General features: G+C 35.0%; 1 long non-coding RNA gene across 1 annotated transcript; it reads right to left on the bottom strand.

Annotated features, from left to right (window-relative positions):
• Positions 1–817: 817 nt before the first annotated feature.
• Positions 818–6,583, bottom strand: LOC122295798. The gene is made up of 2 exons (XR_006238273.1): positions 6,206–6,583; positions 818–1,448 (listed from the first exon to the last, which is right to left on the bottom strand). It is a non-coding gene; the product is annotated as an uncharacterized LOC122295798 (long non-coding RNA).

Below are 6,583 nucleotides of genomic sequence, written 5' to 3'. Positions count from 1 at the left end.
TATTGTCATTCGATTGTAATAATAAATCCACTACTATACTCATTATATTGTCCCTTTATTCAATTGACCAAGCTGAGCCTTTTGAAAATACTACGTTTAGTTTACGAATATTATGATTAGTCAAAAAGATCTTTTTTAGAGAAGAAAAAAATCTCATATCTCATGAAAATTATTTTCGTTTTTAATTTACATCATTTTATTAAATATGTCTTATATATCAATATTGACGCGAGAATTAGTGCTTCAACTCTGCTTGCAAGAAGATTTCGCTAAAAAAAAAAACGCATGGGCTGGTTGTAGAGGCGCTGTTGATCAAATTTAAGGATATCATACTATCATTACTCTAAATATATATATAGTATATATTTAAAAAAGGCCTATTACTTACTCTTGTAGAATCTATGTTTTCTAGCCTATTATCTAGGCTTTAGGAGTTTTCTTTCTCTAGCCATTAACTGAAACCATATGTGCAAGAATGAGAAAAGTTATTGTCAGATTAGTCATTGAAGAAGAAGAGAGAGATTCGAGCCCTTTTCGGTTGATACAATAGAGAAGAAAGTTTGAGATCTTTTGGTTTATAAAAGAGAGACGATATGACAAAATAATATTTTTTAACTACCCAAAGACGGATCCAATAAACGATTCTTAGGATAATTTTAAGATCAGGATTGCTAGCTGATTTGGATTTAGAATTAGAACTGGGTTGTAGTTGTGTTGGTTATTCAAATGACTTGATTAATGAACGATCCTCACAGAGGAATCTATTCAAACAGTTCGTGGCTTTTCTCTTGCCCGAAAGGAGTAAACCAAACCGAAGAGATAAAAATCTAGCCTTTATTTGCCTTTAGGTCTCTGTTACAACACACATCAACCACACCAGAATTTTTATTCCCCGATTCCATCTTGCATATGTTCACAACTTTAGCAACAAACTCTTGCATATGAAAAGCACAAATATATACGCAAAGAGAAGCGCACACAGACAAAGCACTAGCTCCACACGCAAGGAACCGAGTTGAGGGAAAACAGAAGGCAGCAAACGTAAGACAGAGAGAGAGGCATTTCAGAGAATAGCACATGAAGAAGAGGGTTGACTTTGAGAAACATTGCTAGAAGAATGATCTCCTGGTTTGACGCCAGGCCATTCTCGGCAACGACAGTGCTGGCCTTCCGGGATTCGTTTGTAAACAGAAAGGACATGCCTTCCACAGCCGTCCCATGTGGTCTTGCCGCAAACAGAGCACTTCACCTCGTAGCACATCGTCCCAGCCTTTCCCTAAAGCTGTATTAACTTCTCCTTCGCGTCGATCTTTAAGAGACGACTTTCGCCTATCTGCCTAGCTCGTACAACCAGCAGTCTTGTATCTCAGACCTATGTATTAAGATTGCGTTTTGGTATCGAGCTAAGAGTTCCTCTTTGGAACGGTAATCGAATATGAGTTTTATGGCTGCCAATGTCATGTGACACATCAGAATCTTTATACAAAATTCTTGCACCACGTCACAGCATAGAAAAATCAAAATTTCCATAGTCAAAAATGTCACTTTCATCCGTGTATGTATTTTCCTAGTGTGAAGAGAGATCCACTTTGACACATTCGCACTTTAAAATTCTTGCACCACGTCACAGCATAGAAAAATCAAAATTTCTGTAGTCAAAAATGTCCATTTCATCCGTGTATGTATTTTCCTCATGTGAAGAGAGATCCACTTTGACACATTTGCACTTTGTACCCACTCCACTACCTCATGACGTACGACCGTCACACTAATGGAGGAGCTTCAAACCAGACCGGCGTGCCCCTTCAAATCGTTGTGTCAGACCCTTTCGCCTCCATAACCAGACTGCCATCATCCTTTGTCTATCTCCCTGGATGTTGGGATCACTCTTCTATTTGCTTATTGAAAAGTTGTAGGAAACGAAACCATTACAGAAAAATGGACACCTTTCATATAAAATGGTTTATGTAGATTTGGGTTAATGATGAATTGAGGTTGGTTGAAAATTATAGATTTTTTCTACTAAACTTGCTTCTAACATCAAACCCAAAATCAAAGTTTTCCAAAACTTTGGCTTTACACTCGACGACATTGTCAAGATTGTACACGGTGATTTGTAGATAGATTTGGAGTGCTGGTAATCAGATTTTATTTTTGAAACATTGTGAAATTAGTTCTTTGTGGATCATTAAATATGTGTTTAATCTTATGAAATTTTTTCTGCATAAGCCAAAGAGCATTTAGGCTTTCCTTGAAGAAAAAAGCTACACAACATCCACTATTCGACTACATGCAATATACACATGACATGGAGACCGATTCACTAACACCACTAAACCAACCGGTCCGTTCCATCTCTCAGCGCTCATTCCCTTCGTTGTATCATTCTTCTCCCTAGCAAGCACCCCCCAAGCTCTCTCTCTTGCCATCGAAGCCAGCCAAGCATAGCTCTCCCCACCACGATCTCAACCTTCCCCTAACATGACCTTAGCCCTCCCCACCTATTTGTTAAGCCCTACACACCATGACCTCAGCCCTCCCATCAGCCCCAAGCCCTCGGTCCCTCAGTCCACCATCGAAGCCCTAATACACGTATCATCAACTCGTGCTTTCTCCTTTGCCGTCCATCCGGCCTCAAATTCTCCCCATTATGATACCTAGGGCAAAATAAAATCTTGCTTCCTGGACCATTGTTTAGAGACTTCCACTTGATCATATTCCAGTAAATAATTCTTTGCCTTTTCTCCTAGTTTTGGATTTTCGGATTTTGCGATTGATTTGGTTTTCGTGGGGAGAATAGGGTTGAAATTCTTGGGATTATTTTGTTGCTTTCATGTATGTGTGCTCGTAGTTGAGTTTGTGGGTGGATTTTGTTACAAGTTTCGAGGGTTTTGAATTTTTGGCTATTTTCTTTACCATGTGGGGTTAGTGATTGGCGATTACAAACTAAGGATTAGTATTGATTTTAAGATTACTAGGTTTCAATTCTAATAATTAAATAAAAGGTTTGAATTTTATCAACCCTAATGTGATCCAATAGCTTAGACGTATTGATTGTTTACATAAGGTTGGAAGATGCCAAATTGTGACATTTTCTAAAAAAAAGAAAAAAAAAATCTAATTGAAAAGATGTTTTACCGAGATTACTTCTTTTTTGTGGTAAGCATAATTGGTCAAATATAATCAAGGACTAACACCATTCATATACAAATCTGCTTTAGAAAGATCTTCAGCTTTGTCAATTGGGTGTGGCTCTTATTCTAATTCATGTATCATCATCTTCCTTTAGTTTGAGCTTAAATTTTGCACACCTAATTTAAGCTCAAATCCACGACTTTGGATATCTGAGTAGTAATGCCAACCATTGCAGTAATATTTTCACCTTGTCTTCATTTGAATTTTTGCATCCAATTAATTATTTCCTTATTTCCACCATTCTTACCAACTGTTCTACCACTACAATCAAACTTAGACTTCCTTTTCAATCAATCAATTCAAACAAGTTTGCTTCTGTTTATGGTCAAACTTGGAAAGCAATCCAAACAGGGAGAATTTTCACATGGAAATGAGTTTGTTATTGAAAGGGAAATGGTTGACCAAGCTGACATGTTAACATTTTGGACTTTCCGATTCAAATATTGATTCTAGTTTTAGGTATTTTCAGATTGAATCATGTAAAAAGTATGTATAGGTAGGCCTATATATTTCTATCAATTGTTGATGCAACTTTCATCACTCATGAGAAAAGATGAACCAAAACTAATATGCCATTGAAGTTTCAAATCCTGCCTGTGTTTCATTACTGTCAAAGCTTTTGGTGCGAGAGGCAACTACAGTTACTCACTTACTCACAAATTGTATTTGAATTTGAATTTGTCTTTGGTTTTGCAAACTGAAAAACACCACTAAAGACGTCCTACACTAACAAAAATTCTGGAATAAGATTTTTTACCTGCCCAAATTATAATACGAACACAACCATTTATTAGTTTTAGGTATTTTCATATTGAATCATGTAAAAAGTATGTATAGGTAGGCCTATATATTTCTATCAATTGTTGATGCAACTTTCATCGCTCATGAGAAAAGATGAACCAAAACTAATATGCCATTGAAATTTCAAATCCTGCCTGTGTTTCATTAATGTCAAAGCTTTTGGTACGAGAGGCAGCTAAAGTTACTCACTCACTCACAAATTGTATTTGAATTTGAATTTGTTTTTGGTTTTGCAAAATGAAAACACCACTAAAGACGTCCTACACTAACAAAATCTTGGAATAAGATTTTTTGCCTGCCCAAATTATAATACGAACACAACTATTTATTTGCAGCTTGATGGTTATGCAAATTGGTTATAACAGAAGTGAATTGAAAAGCATAGAAGATATTAACAAATAAAAGTAAAATAAAAACTATGCAGAATATTTATGCATAGCAATTAATTAGGACATAACCATATTCTTGTAATAATTAGATCGGAAGAATGTGAACTATAAACCTATAAAAAAACATATATATGACCACTTAGTTAGTGATTGAAGTATTTACACACCAAGACCTGGTGGCATTAGTCTCTTCAAGAGAAATAAATGAATGATCACTAATTCATTTTGGGCGTAAAGACTTTTTTCTGTCAAAGGTTGACCATATCCTCCCCCTGGGTGTTGTTGCTATGGGAAATATTAAGTAGAGCACTGAAAAACTCATGTTCAATATTGGCATTGGAATGCATCTTTGCTTAATTTGATTTCTTCTTAAGCATAGTCAATCTTCCATTAAACCATAAACCAGTAAAAATGGAGCACATAAAAATGTCCATACTAAATATTCATTGTGCAGTTGTCATGGACTTTTGACAGAGAAGGCACAACATTAGAATGGTGGTGGAAGTGTCTACTGTCACCTAATAGTAAGGAAACTACGGCAGGGATATTGGACTTTCTCATGGATGCAAATATAAGGCTAAGTGTATCATATTACGTTTTGTTTTGCTGCTTTATAGAGACTCAGTGAAGTTTCCATATTTACTTTTTGTTGAGATTAGGATAACTACCAAATAATGTAAAACTATTAAAAAGAACGCAAGCAATTTACATGTTTATCTCAATGCGAAGTATTTCTACCAGTGGAGACAAATCCATGAACCAAAAACAGAGGGCAAGATAATGGTCAAGGAAAATCTCTCAAAACCAATTTGAGATCGAATCTTGTTCAACAAATCCTAAATGTGTTATTAAATTACTTGCCACTTTTATTTTATTATATTTTATTTCTAAGGTATTCTTCTAGAATTGAGATATATTTTATTTCTAAGGTATTCCAAAAGCATTATGTGTACAATCAACAAAGAGTCATTCATGAATTATCTATCTTATAACATGGTCTATCATGAATCCCATGAAGAAACATGCATGCACTCCTACTAGTACTTAATTTATATGCAAAATTAAGGAGCTGGATGATAATATACTAGCTAGTATATATTGCCATGTATCAGAATAGAAGAAAGACAATGTATTGTAAGAAAGTAAACAGAAAAACAGAGTCTTGGATTGGAAAATGATCAAAAACTTGTGTTTTTTGTTTATCTTTACATGAATTCGACCTCTATTTATACATATACATTGATAGCTACCTAACATAACTGACTTGTACACATGTAACTCTACTGACTTGTATCATTTTTTACTTATAATTTAACACCATGATACAAATCATGAAACACACACACACAGCCACACCCATTTATATAGATTTTATTTTTTTTCATGAAGCAAGAGAAGGATCATTATCAAAATCTATGTAAGAATGAATTTCAAAATTTAAGCTCTTAAATAACAACCATCTTAAATATTTAAGCTCACTACTCTTATATAACAACCATCTTAAATATTTAAGCTCACTACTCTTATATAATAACCAACTTAAATATTTAACCTCAGTACTGCTCTTATAGAACAACCACGCTAAATATTTAATCTCAATGCTCATGTACGTACATACATTGTTAGTAGAAAAAGCTAACAAGTATTGCATTCCTCCATATTCAAAACTAACATAAACGAAGCAAAAGTTGATATTTTTATGTCACAATCCACAATCATTCAATCCTAACAGAAGCCAAACAAAAGCTGAGATTTTTCTCCATTTCCTAAGCTATCATGCCAATCTCAAAAAACAAAAAAAATCAAATATTGATACTTACTAGCGCGGCGCTAGGCTGATGAAGAAGCGACGCAAGAGAAAGGCATTGACGAGAGACACACTGTCGCTGGGAGGCACTGGGTAGGTGAAGCAATCCGCTAGTTGCTGTCGAGGGAGGAGGGTGATTCATGGGCTGATTTCAAATATGGATAAAAATTGAAACTGTACTTCAAATTGATTCAAAACGGTGCGTTTTGGTTTAAATTTAAAATAAAAATAAAAATAGAAGAAGCCCCTTAGTGAATGTACTGCTACAGTGGCTTTTCTATAGAATAACTCTTCGTTAAAATGGTTGAGAACAAAAGAGGGTTGAAGTTGGACTCGAAAAAGCCATCAACCAAATTTTTTTTCCCTCAAGTTTTGAACTTTTCATTAATGG

This window comes from Carya illinoinensis, chromosome 15, assembly GCF_018687715.1.
Source record: "Carya illinoinensis cultivar Pawnee chromosome 15, C.illinoinensisPawnee_v1, whole genome shotgun sequence".
Lineage (NCBI taxonomy): Eukaryota > Viridiplantae > Streptophyta > Magnoliopsida > Fagales > Juglandaceae > Carya > Carya illinoinensis.
The sequence above is the reverse complement of the archived record's forward strand: the minus strand, read 5'-3'. Positions and strand labels throughout refer to the sequence as shown.